Genomic DNA, 12,534 nt, shown 5'->3' with positions numbered 1-12,534 from the left:
GAAGGGCGTGCCATATCCCCAGGATGTGAGAGCTGCACGGATTCTGTGAAAACCACTGGGAGGGCTCTCCGTGCTCCGCGGCGGAGGGAGCCAGGCGTGCATGTGCAGCGCGGCCCAGAAGCAGGGTGCACACAGCGCTGGAGAGGCACCGCCGGCATCTGGGTTTTACACACTGCCTCCTTTGGAGGTGCAAGGAGCGTGCTCTGAAGGAACGAGCAAAAATGTAGTAACTACATGAGCCAGGAAGAGAAGTACTGAGCCTCATCACCAGGTGTACAACTTGTACTTTTATGTGTACCAGGTGCGCCAGGTGTGTTTACACCAGAGTCACCCTAAACCCAGGAGTACCGTGGCACTGAAAGGCTCTGTGACACTACTATGTCACCGGCTGGGAGGAGCTTGTTCACACCTTAGGAGGCCACCGCTGCACCTGTCCCTGCCCGGCACTGACCGAAACCTCCTCGCAGCCACCTGCTCTCAGGACAGGAAGAGGAGGAGTCCAGAGTAGGAAGGGGAAGAGCCCGGAACAGTCTTCGGCTCTGAAAGCGTTTCAGGGGAGAAATACTTGGGCCGGCCTGACCAGGATGCTAGCGAGCTTTTGAATCAAGCACTCGATGTCTCTTAGTCCCGGAAGAACAAAATATATTTGAGAATTAGCTCAAGTCTCAGTGTTTGGATCTCGGCGCCTCTCCAGAGCCCCCCTCCCATGACATTGCCTTCTGTTTGCTTATGTTTTTTTGCCATTATTTACGTCACCTGTGACTTTCCTTCTGCCTTTGAGACTGTAGTCTGATAAACTGAAGAGTCTATTAAGTATACTTACCAGAAAATTTGCTCAGCACATTTCGGCTTAAAAGTATTTGTGTTATGGGAAATGTGACTCAGATCATCAGGGTGACGCTGTACAGCCATCCAGGCTTTGCTGCGCTGTTCTAGACGCTGAGAGAGTGACGTGATATATTTAGCATAGAAACAAAGGAAAACTATGCAAAACTACAAAATTATTCAATGCACTCGAGTAGAGAGAGGACAGATACATCATGTATGCGCTGTGTCTCTGTAAAGATGATTACTCATACTATTACATTTACGGCACACACAGGCACACACACGCACACACGCACGCCCATTCACAGTTAATATGCAGCATGGTAAAGGCGTGGACGTCACTATGCCCAAGGCAAATGTTGATCTCAAACGCTGTTCCATCCTTTGACTGCAGTACCCGTCATCTGTGCCGTAGTCCTTTCCCTCTTTAGCGCTTGCTTGGATGCTGATTAAAAGTCCCCTTCCAAAAACAAGCATGCTTTGTATACATTGTGATTTTTTTTTACTGGCCAAAAAGAAAAAACAAAAACTTTTAAAGACTTCTTTAATCATCATCCTTAGGGGGGAAAAATTAATTCAGCAAACCATAATACAGAGGTGTTCTTTTAAAAATCCCATTGTTTGTTAGGATTTACCCTAAGGTCAGTTTTATGTTCAGACTGAATTGCTAGGAGATATTCAGTATGAGCGCTTTTAATGTCTTGCTGCCTCTTGAAAGACTGATTTGCTGTTCATTGCCAGCCTGTGGGGAAATATCCATGATGGTTCTCCTTGGAGAGGGAACCTGGGCAAAGGACACAGCTTGGGAGGAAGGTGAAGAATATAGCGCTAGATGGTCCATATCCCATGTAAGCGCCAGAGGTCATCTTGATAGATTGTTGAAAATCACCAAGATTGTCAAGAGTCTTAGCATCACTATTACCCAAGAGAAGGGATTGGAAAAAAACACTCTATTGGTTTATGAGAGGAAATGAATTTTCCTCCCCTTTCCATACTAACAGGCAAGAGAGAGCTCTTCTCATTGCAACTGGGTTGGACCCTTTACACTAAGAGGAAACACTGTCATAATTTACCGCCTTCCTACCCTCAGTCAAATGGCACCAAGAATGACACAAATAGGGATGACGCTTTTACCTGGGTAGCACCTGACATATCCAGATACATTTTTTTCATTTAACACCGTACTCTTGGGAGCCAAGCATTTTGCAGTTACAGAATCTGAATTCTTGAGAGACTAAATGATTTTTTTTCAGCATTATATAGCCCGTGAGTGATAAAGCTAAAAACTGATTTCAGGTATGACTGTAAATCTAACAAACCGCTGAGAGGTTTGATTTCAGAAGTTATAGGTGGCTAATCAGAAGGCTCTAAATTAATCCTCATTTCAGTTAAGATTGTCAGAATTGCCATAGTGGCATACTGTCACAACTGGGCAACTCATAAGGACTAAGAAGTAGTCCAGGGTTCAGCTGTTCTGATAAATTAGGTGTTTCAGCTAGAGGAAGCTTGCGTCATAACTCAAATACAGGTCATAACTCTACATGATCAGAGAAACTTCTCTAGTAACATACTATAGAAATGATTCCTGAAAGTATAGCCTTACAGATCATAACTCAAATGCCAGTTTTCAAATAATTGCATAGGATCGTACTGTTAACACTAAAACAACACTCAGTGTAATTTGGCTTTCAGTGATTTGGGAAACACTCTAGCTCTTCTTTCGCTTACCACAGTTGCCACTGTATAAGTTAGCACTGTTGCCTTGGGCTATTATCTGGCCTACGTGATAGCACTTGATGTCGGGGGCAAGTGTTCAGGTGCTGCCGGCTTCCTACTGCAATCCTTGCAGGCACTGCCTGTTCCACTGAGAATCCAAGTCCTTCACTTGACCTTCAAGCACCTGCAGGATTGGCTCCTAACAAGTTCATCTCATGTCACTCTTCCCCTAAGCAGCACCCGATTGCATCCCTTGATGAGTAGACAGAGGGGAGCTAAAGCGGGTGCCAGCAACCTAGTGGAATGGGTGCTGGGGCTCTGGAAATTCATCACCAGCAGTTCTCAGAGACTGGAGAGGAGGATACTGATCCGTGGTGGAGGTATTTGCCATGCTGAGCTTGCCAAGTAAATACTGGGGGCCTAGAATTAGAAGCATCAGTAGAACAACAAACGTGAGTTTAAGTGTTTAGAATGTTGGTAAGAAAATAGTAGTAAGATCATTTAGCAAGAAGATCCTGAGCAGTAGCAGGGGCGGTGGCCTAATAAATCTGCAGGGTTACACAGGTTCATTTTCCAGGGGAACTGACTTGAGGGAAGACCGAGGGAAGCCTGGCTGCAGGTTTTCGCTACAACCAGAGGGACCTGTGCTGCCGGCCGGAAGAATTTCACAGCAGCAGATGTTAGGCCTATGGGGGTTTATAGCCAAAGGATGAAGGAAGGAGGGCACGGATGATGGTGCTGATGATACATATGGTGATGATGTATATGATGATGATATGATGGTGATGACTATGAATCCTGCAGACAGGATCAATCCCCATGCATCCCTGCGGCCCTTAAGACCTCTTAAAAGAACATCTAGCTAAATTGTATCTTTAGTTCTCTTTCTGATCTTTTATTTCTGTGTATGTGCATTTGAGAGCTGATCATCTTTAAGCAATAACCCTGTGGTTACACAATTTGCATGTCAGATGGGGCAGGGCCATGTCAGTCTCTATTGCCTTGTCCTCTTTCTCTGCTTCTTCCATGTATTAGGTTAGAACTAAACCAAAATAAATACGTGGGCTTTATGTTCCAGCTTTCTCTTGTGAAACGCTAAAGGATGTGACTCAAAGCATTCAACGGCACATGTAGCAACAGTTTATAGATTTTACCAAAAAACTTGCTCCTTCCCCCATGGATCAAACACTAAAGCATGTGGCATATATGAAAAGCATTTCTGTTACTGTCCAGTTTGCTTTCTTTGGGATTTAATTTAGCATTGGAGCTTTTGAACAATGAGATTTGGTGAATTATAATTCAATGGAACTTTTCAGTTTATGTCTGAAGTCAGAATCTGTCTGAGCAGGGCCCATGAGCTTCACTGCTTTCCACACGCCTGTGTCAGACTGGGGAGGGTTGGGGTGGACAGTACCAAAGTGAACCAGTGAATGTGAGAGAATGAAGGAGAAGAGGAGAAAATAAGGCAGTTCGAGGTTCCAATGGAGCAGGCCACGTTAACTTCACTAGAATCTGCAATACTATTCTCTAAGAAGAGCCGTGTGTCCCTCCACTAGGCCGGAAGCTAGCAATTCCAGGTTCCCTCTGTCTCAATGAGAAGAGCCCTGGTTTACTGTAGACCACACTGGGAAGAAACTGATTAAAGTTTGTAATAAACTTGCACACAGAGAGAAGATTTCATCACAGCTGCCCCAGAAAGTTATACACCTGGCTGTGCATCTTCCAACCCACTTATCCCTTATGACAAATGTTAGCTGATGACAGTTCTGGAGACTGAGTTCTATTTTATTATGATTGCTATAAGAAGGAAAATTTGTGTCATATTTTTGTTTCTAAAGAAATAGGTCCAGGGCTGGGGATATAGCTCAGTGGCACAGCACCTGCCTGGCAAGTACAAAGTCCTGAGTTTGATTCCCAGTACCAAAAAAAAAAAGAGACAAGGAAAGAAATAGATTCACAGAGCTGCTGCAAGTACTGAAATCAGACATTTAGTTGGCCTGATGTAATCAGTTAAAATAGCTGATTTCTGCTTGTTTTTTGTAAAAATCAACCCTCCAAGAAAAGCAAGAGAAATCTGCATAGAGTATAGAGTGATGGCCAATATATTTCAGGTGTTATTCAAGGTCCTTACATACTTTTAAAATGTACAGAAACCCTTGGGATTGTTAGCTGAGAAAAGTGAGACTGGACAGGTTAAGGAGCTTAACCCAGGAGGTAGTGAAGATGAGATTTCATCCCAACTCTCAAAACTTAACGCTGACATTTTTCTTCCAAGCTAAGTCTGCTTCCCATGGACCTTTTGTTCACTTGCTTAAAATTCTTCACCATTTCACTCCGCCCATCAGCACATTAATATTTTCACAACAAACACCAAGCCCTTTTGTGTCAAATGTATTCCAGGACTATCTTCTTTACCATCCTCTCCCATGCCAGCAGAAGGCCAAATGTTTCTGTTTTAAGCAGATATTTCAGCCCCTTGAAGTTCTTAATTGCCTTGTAGAAATGCCCATTTTTAGTGTCTTGTCATGCATTTCCGCTTATCAAATTTGAACATCAAGGCATCATCCGTATCAGACTCTTGCAATCCGTTGCCTTTGGAGATGGCATTAACATTCCCAACAGGCTCAGCTCCAAAGGGTGGGCCTTGCCTTGCAAAAAGGCTCTGTGCTTACCCAGCAGAGACAGCCTGAATTTCCTTTGAGTTAGCTGAGTGCTAAAGCAGCATGTTCAGACCAAAGAGCACACTGCCACCGACTCAGCAATGCATTGTGGTTAGAAATACACGTATGCAGGCCGCCAATAGACGTTTACTGAGGACCCTGCTAGACCCTGATCTCAGCGTTTCCTGTTTCCCGCCCTCACTGTATGAAGCATGTCATAAATCCAAGACAGTAGTCTATCATTAAAAACCATAGGAGGGCGGGCCTCCATCTTAACCGGACTCGCACCTTTCTATGAGACTTTTGTGCAACAAAGACTCGAAATTGGGTTACAGTACTTATATTTAAAACTGAGAGGAAAAGCTGATGTGCAGAACACCCTAGTGTCTCCTGGCAATCATAGCTACCACCCCAATGCGCAGGCACCACCAGTCAGGAGCTCTGTCCATATGCAACGTTCGACCCTGGGCAATTAAATGTGTCTGTTTTTCATTACGGAAACCAAATGTTTGGCCCGAGTTCATGAAGAAAATAAGTAATTCCATTACATGTGATTCACCTCGGAGTAACCCCTTCAGCTGATGAAGACACAAGCTGAAAACTAGCATTTATTAGAGAAATAATCCACTTAGCAAACGTGTACTCGCTCCCCGTATGTTCACGGGGGAGTGCGTAGAGATTTCAACATGCAAAACACAGCTCTGGTGTTGAGGACATGTACAGCCTCATTTGCCAAAAAAAAGTTTGCACTTAGAAAACATCTCCTGCATTTGGTTTTGGGTTTTAATAACAGGGGAAAATGAGTTGTGATGACAAACAACACCCCCCCCATATGTCCACAGGGAGCCGGGGCCCTTGGTCAGCGGGGGCCTCTGGGATGTGGTCTGCAGGTGACCGACTACCTGCGGGACCTGGCCCGGTCCTGCGCCGGAGTTTGGAAGAGGAGCTTACTCTGAGCTGGTTTCGTGATCCGCACAGTGGGCTCTGTAATCCCTTCAGGGCACAAATGAATACTTAATAATCAGTAGCTCAGGGCTGGGGATTTAGCTCAGTGGCACAGCGCTTGCTTGGCAAGCGTGAGGTCATGAGTTCGATTCCTGGTACTGGAAAACAACAAAACAACAACGAAAAATAATCAGGAGTTGCCTTGACCACATGCCCATGCTCGCAGGGAGAGAAAGCCCACATTCCCTCCGACGCTCTGGTCTAGCATGGAGATGAAGCTTAACACAAGTAGGATGGCTCTTCTCTGGATCTGTCAGTGTCACTGCCCTGAACGTCCACAAGTAGTCAAACTGCGATTTGAACCCAGATATTTCAATTCCAAAGAAAAGCCTGGTGCAGCGGCTCACACCTGTAATCCTAGCAGTCTCCGAGTCTGAGGCAGGAGGATCACAAGTTGGACCCAGCCTGGGCAATTTCACAATTTAGTGAGATCTTCTCTCAAAATACAAAGAAGGGTTGCAGATGTAGCTCTCTGTGAAAACCCTGAGTTCAGCCCCTGGGACTGAAAAAAACAAAAGCAAAAACAAAAGGCATTCTGCTGCCTCCAGTACTGTCTCCTGGCTTCTGCCCGGGAGAAGCTGGACTCGCTGGGAACCGTGGTGCGGGATGAGCCCTTCCTCCGCCTGCGAGCTCCAGGAGCTCCACGCTGACCCTCAGTGGCTGCACCTCCTCCTCCTCCCAGAGTTCTGCCCACTGGAGGACCTGACCTTGGTCCTAATTCTTGCTTCCTCAGGCTCTGCTCAAACCACAGTGCAGGGTGGAGCAATTGCACCCCAGGACCAGCGACCTCTAAGGCAGCGAGTGTAGGGGGGTCACAGAGAACAGCGATCGGAGGGAGCAGCTGATAATCAGAGCCTCTCGCACTCGCCACCTGCCTCAGCAGCCCCGGGCTGGACCCTGGCTGCTCCCATCTCTCCCGCATCTGCGCACATCCGGCCCCAGCCCAGCCGCTGGAAGTAGCTCCCATCGTGAACCAGTAGCCACCCAGGTGCGAGGGAAGTGAGGTTCTCTCATTGTCCCTGTCTAGCTAGACGGCGTGCCGGAGTCAGGATGAGGGAGAAGAAGGGTTTCTTGGCAGACCTTTCCGTGCAGCTCTAGGCTGCAGACAGCTCTTCCCGGCGGCCAGCTGCGCTTCCCGGCCGCTCCTGCCTGTGGTTCTCTCTACCTCTGTAGCTTCTGTTTAGTTCTCAGCTTCAGGACTTTCTCACCCTGCCCATCTATCTGTAGAACCAGTCTTTGTTTTTAGGGGAAAAACCTTCAGGTTAGACTTCAAATACAATAAATAGAAGACTCAAAACAACCAATCCTCCTGCCCCACCAAAAATCCTAAATTCTTCTGAGTATCACATTTTGATGTTTTACCCAGAATTAATGTATGGAACACAGTGCAGATTTTCATTTTTAGAAATTCCCTCCGAACAATTCTAATTTCAGTGTAACATGTAAAGGTGGCTCAAATTCAGTTTAGTTTGCTTAACGAATCGGCTCCCAGCTGTCCTCAGGGGAAAAGGTGGGCAGGGGTCATTTCTCTGCTGTTCCATTGCCCTTCACCTACAGGTTTGAATGCGCTTAAAGCCAGGAAGTTCTAAGATGTTTTGTGCTGTTGGGTTCTTAAAATTAGTTTTGGGAATCTTCAGAGAGAACTATCAGTAGGCATAATATATCGTGTTTCAAGTTGAAACACCCAAGCTGCAAATACCACGTACGTAACCAAGGCTAAGACTTTGATGCACCAGCATTTATCTTTTCTAGACACAATGCATGCTTACTTTTCTCCCTCTATTTCATTTTTTAAATGGAGGTTATACACTAACAAATTCTTTTAATAAGCTGCAAGGGGCTAATTTGCACTTTACAGAGGGAATTAAGAAATAATTAAGCAAATGATTTTAGGGAATGTTCCATCCATGTACCATGGAGTCAGGGTGAAGATGAACAACACCTTCATGGGTACGGAGTTGCTGGCTTCGTGGGTTGTACCATCTAATAGGGGGTAATTTATGTAATAGTCACTTTTCATCTCTTGGACAAAACACCCACACCAGCAGTTTAAAGGAGGAGAGTCTTATTTTGGCTCAAGGTTTCTGTGGATGTAGTGCATGGTAAGCTGGCTCCCAGGCACAAGTGGAATGGAATTGAACAGTGTGAAAGAGGAATTCTGTCTACTGCATGGTCTCCAAGAAGTAGAGGGAGAAAAGAAGTGCTGTGGACAATACACCCTTCCGGGCCATGCCCCTTTCCCCTGTGACGGATCTCCTGGTAGTTCATTAAGCTACTAAAACCCCATGACCTCATCACCTCCCAAACACATGAGACTTTGGGGGGACATTTTAGATCTAAACCATCATTCAACAGTGTGATTATATAAGAAATGCTCAAAGAAACAAGCAGGATAGTAAAAATATGTTGACAAAAATTTTTTTGTAAACATTTGGTACTTGAGAGAGAAAAGCTTGACTTTTTTGTGAACGCTACTGGAATTACATATAGTGGTAATCACAGTGAGCACAGACTTGTGACTGCTTAGATTATGATTTCTTTACTAAGTATTTGGCAACTTTGATGAAATAAAACAGTAACACAGGCCATACACTGTAAACCGAGTGTGTTTCTTTCATTTCTTCCCTACCCATTCCCATCTCCTTTCCCTGATCACAGAACAATCTAACCTGAACTACTTCATTTATTTCTTTGTTATGATAAAATATACATACCATAAAATTTTCCGCTTTGCCCATTATAGAGCATAAAACTCAGCGGCAGTTAGCGTACTTTCACTCTTGGATATGCATCACCTATCAAGGTCCAGAGATTTCGGTCACCCGCAGAGGTAGCCCTGTACCAACCAACAGGGCGGCCTTTCCCAGTTCTCCCTCAGCCCAGCCACTGCCAGCGTCTTACCTGCTTTCTGTATCAGTGAAGGTGCCGGTCCTGCGTATCCCCTACCCGGGAAATCACACGGTACACGGCTTTCTCTGATTGGCTCCCTTCACTGAGCATAATGTTTTTAAAGCTCATTTATGGTGCAGTGTGTATCAGTACTTTACTCCTTTTTATGGCTGAGTTAATCTACTATATGGATATGGCACATGTTCATCTATTGATGGAAAGTCATTTTATTTTAAGGGGATTTCTACTTACAGAATAATAATAGATGATCATGCATACCTTTACAGCTTTGATTGTATATATAAGTGTAAGTGTAACCTAAAGACTTTTTTAAAAAGTTGGTGTCTCTGCAGAAGCCTGCCTACAAAGCACATGAGGTAGTGCTGGAGCTCCCCAAGAGAGTCAGGACTTTCCTGTGTCCACATAGAAAAGGAAGCCATAGCCAAACCTCAGACAAAGCTCAGAGGAAGCCCAACATCTGGGAGCAAAGTGCAGAAAGGATTCTCCAGTTTCTTACTGGAGATGCTTCGGATGAGAAAACATAACTTAAGCCTATTACTGATGGAAAAACACTGCCTACTTTTCCACAGGGCTTTGAAGAGATTCAAATGAGACAAGAAATTTGAAAACAGAACACATATGCAGCCAGTGCCCGGGCACTGATCAGGCATCAGGGATGGTAGCTGGCAGGTGCAGAGTGATGGAACTGATTCTGGCCCTGTGTTTTCACTGACACCAGCTTCTAAATTTGTTGCCTTATTTATTTTATAGCGTCATTCCCTACACTACCTGAATGGAAGCAAGCTTTCTAACCTCCTAAAAAATAAGTCTGTTTAAAATTTTCCTCATTATCCTTTTTTGTAGACTTAACCAGCTTTCACCATTAGTACCAAAGGAAACAGGGAGATCTTCCACAAACGGGAAGGGGCCGAGAGATGGAGGGAGGAGAGAGGAAGTAAAAGGAATTGAGTTGTATTCTGTCCACTCCCAACCCGCCATGAGGAATGTGGTCATTATGTCCTGCAAACATGAACTAGTAACAAGACATTTTTTCTTAAATACCAAAGGAAGCTAAAGGTCTCTAAGTCAGGCAGAGGAGCTGGAAGCGAATCCACATCCCTGTGTGGCAGAGACAACACCAAAGTCTGGTTCCACCCAAGCAGGTCCGCCTCTTCACACAGGGGGCCCACTCTAGCCCTGGATCATCAGACAAACAAAACTCCCGTCCCCAAAATCTCTGTCTCGATGTCGGCAAGGGAAAGGTCACATTATTTCTCAAGAGCAGTTCATTTTTTCTCCCCCTTTCTTGGTAAAGAATACTTGACCGAGGTTCATGCCCCACCCTGGAAACAATTTTACCATGGAAATTAACTTTAAAATCTTCATAGAGTTATGGAATCAAAAGTAGAACAAAAACTGGAGAGAGTTTTTGTCCTTTTGTTCTGAAACAGGTTATCAGATATGGAGACTTAAACATGTTATTCCTAGAATGTTCTTGACTCTCATTTCTCTCTTTTGAAAGTTTGAACACTTTTTCTAAACTCTCAAAAGACAGACTCATGCCTCTCCATGCATTTTTAACATAGCTGATGTGATTGTTTCTTCTTGGATCTTCGAAAAGATCTCATAAGATGTGAAACTCTTTTTAAAAAATTTCCTGTATATAATCTTTCAGCGCTTCCTTCATATTTTCATAAACTTCTCAAATCTTTCCACTTTTCACAGTGGAAAATTCCTCCATGCTTCTTCTTATTCAACAACTTGATTCATTTTTTTTCCTGGAGTTTTATATTTTTGGTGTATTCTTATTTATCTTGCATGTATAATTGTATTCTGTGTAATGGAAGCATGATTTTCTGTGAAACCGAAGTTATAGAGTGGCACACACAGCATTTTGTGTGTGTGTGCAAAGTCTTCCATCTCTTATATTGGCTGATTTGGTAGACTGAAGGATAGAAACACAGAGAAAATGTGACTTGTATTAAGCTAAGCAATTATAAATGATGCTAGGAATGGACTCTATGTCCCCAGTTCCTGATCCAGAGCACTTTTGGCTGGGAAATGGACAGCTCATGACGCTCATGACCTAGTTCATATTGGCTGTTGTCCAAATATTATGGTCAAAAACAGGGCAAGGCCTATGGAAAACTGCTACTGCTTGATCTGCTATTCACTTGCTATAACAAATAATAGAATTTGTGTGTATTTTCTGATCTGTTTGGTAGGGTGTGCTGTCTCTGACAGACTGAGCTACAGGAAATGAATGTACTTGAGACACAGTAATAACATTCATTTTATGATTTCAAAATCACCAGTGGTAATTCATGAAGATAACACTATGAACCCAAAGCTGAATGGCAAACATAGGGAAGCTGAGCAGGAGACGGGAAGCTCAGGGGAAAATGTTGATTGCATAACTGTGATATTTGTTCCTATAAGGAAACAGGACAACTAGAGGTGATAGAGAAGAACCAAGAAAAACAAAATTAAAAATGATAAGGAGAAAGTGTTCCTAAATATTATGGGCAGATAGTTTTAAATGTCAGTAAGTTTTCCTATAAACTCATCTTGGGAAGAGTAATAGAGAATGGTTTTATGTGGGAAGAGAATTTTTTTAAAAAAGCAAAATAAAACAAAACATTGACATTTTAAAGACCTAAATGTCTTAACTGGAATGAGTGTTAAAATGCCAAATTAGATGCACGGAGACATTTGGGAGAGTGTATTTGAGTCGTATCCTAAGAGGCAGATAGCGAGTGACTCAGATCAGCCAAGTGGCTTGGGCTGACTCACATGTTTTGGAAGAAGGTGTCATCAAATCACCGACTTTCGCAGTGTTTTTCCCTTTGTTCCACCTGGCAGTGCCAAACAAATTTTAAAACATCGGTGCCTTTTTCTAGCTCTATTTCCCAAGACAACGTGCCAAACCACCCAGCACCAAGCCTAAGGCTTTGACTAGATAGGCATTAGGTAACTTTAAACAACACTCGCTAACAAGAAACCAAAACCCCAGGCACCCCGACGAGGCAGGCAGGAGGCGGCACTCCCAGTCAGGAGTGATGGGGTGAAGAGAAGACCCAGGACTGAGCTCGGGTTATGAGGACAGAAGAAAGCACCCTTCTTACCCCACTGCCACTGAACGGTACTTCTTGGAGCAGAGTTTTAACCAACGAATATTACCTGATACCTGCACAGGCTGTTGGGAACATCCAAATAGGAAGGCATTGGTCTCTGTCCTAGAGAGAGTTGCAGCCCCCTAAGGAAACTGGCGTAGTAAATAATGAGGGTTAGCATTTGAAATATTATAATACAGGTGAAGCAACATTGGGGGGGAACCCCGAGTGGTCAGCATCTTGCCCTCCTAGGATTCAGAGGCCCTCCCAGAGTACCTGGCCCTTCAGGGATGAGTGGAAATTCCAAATGTCGATAAAACAGA

The 12,534-nt window shown here is 44.2% G+C and overlaps 1 protein-coding gene across 5 annotated transcripts in view; it reads left to right on the top strand.

Moving 5' to 3' along the window:
* Sgip1 (SH3-domain GRB2-like (endophilin) interacting protein 1) overlaps positions 1–12,534 on the top strand; it is a 197,766-nt gene that overhangs the window by 73,683 nt on the left and 111,549 nt on the right. The window lies entirely within an intron of this gene.

The sequence above is a fragment of the Chinchilla lanigera genome, unplaced genomic scaffold (assembly GCF_000276665.1).
Source record: "Chinchilla lanigera isolate Chin_1 unplaced genomic scaffold, ChiLan1.0 scaffold00022, whole genome shotgun sequence".
Classification (NCBI taxonomy): Eukaryota; Metazoa; Chordata; class Mammalia; order Rodentia; family Chinchillidae; genus Chinchilla; species Chinchilla lanigera.
The sequence above is the reverse complement of the archived record's forward strand: the minus strand, read 5'-3'. Positions and strand labels throughout refer to the sequence as shown.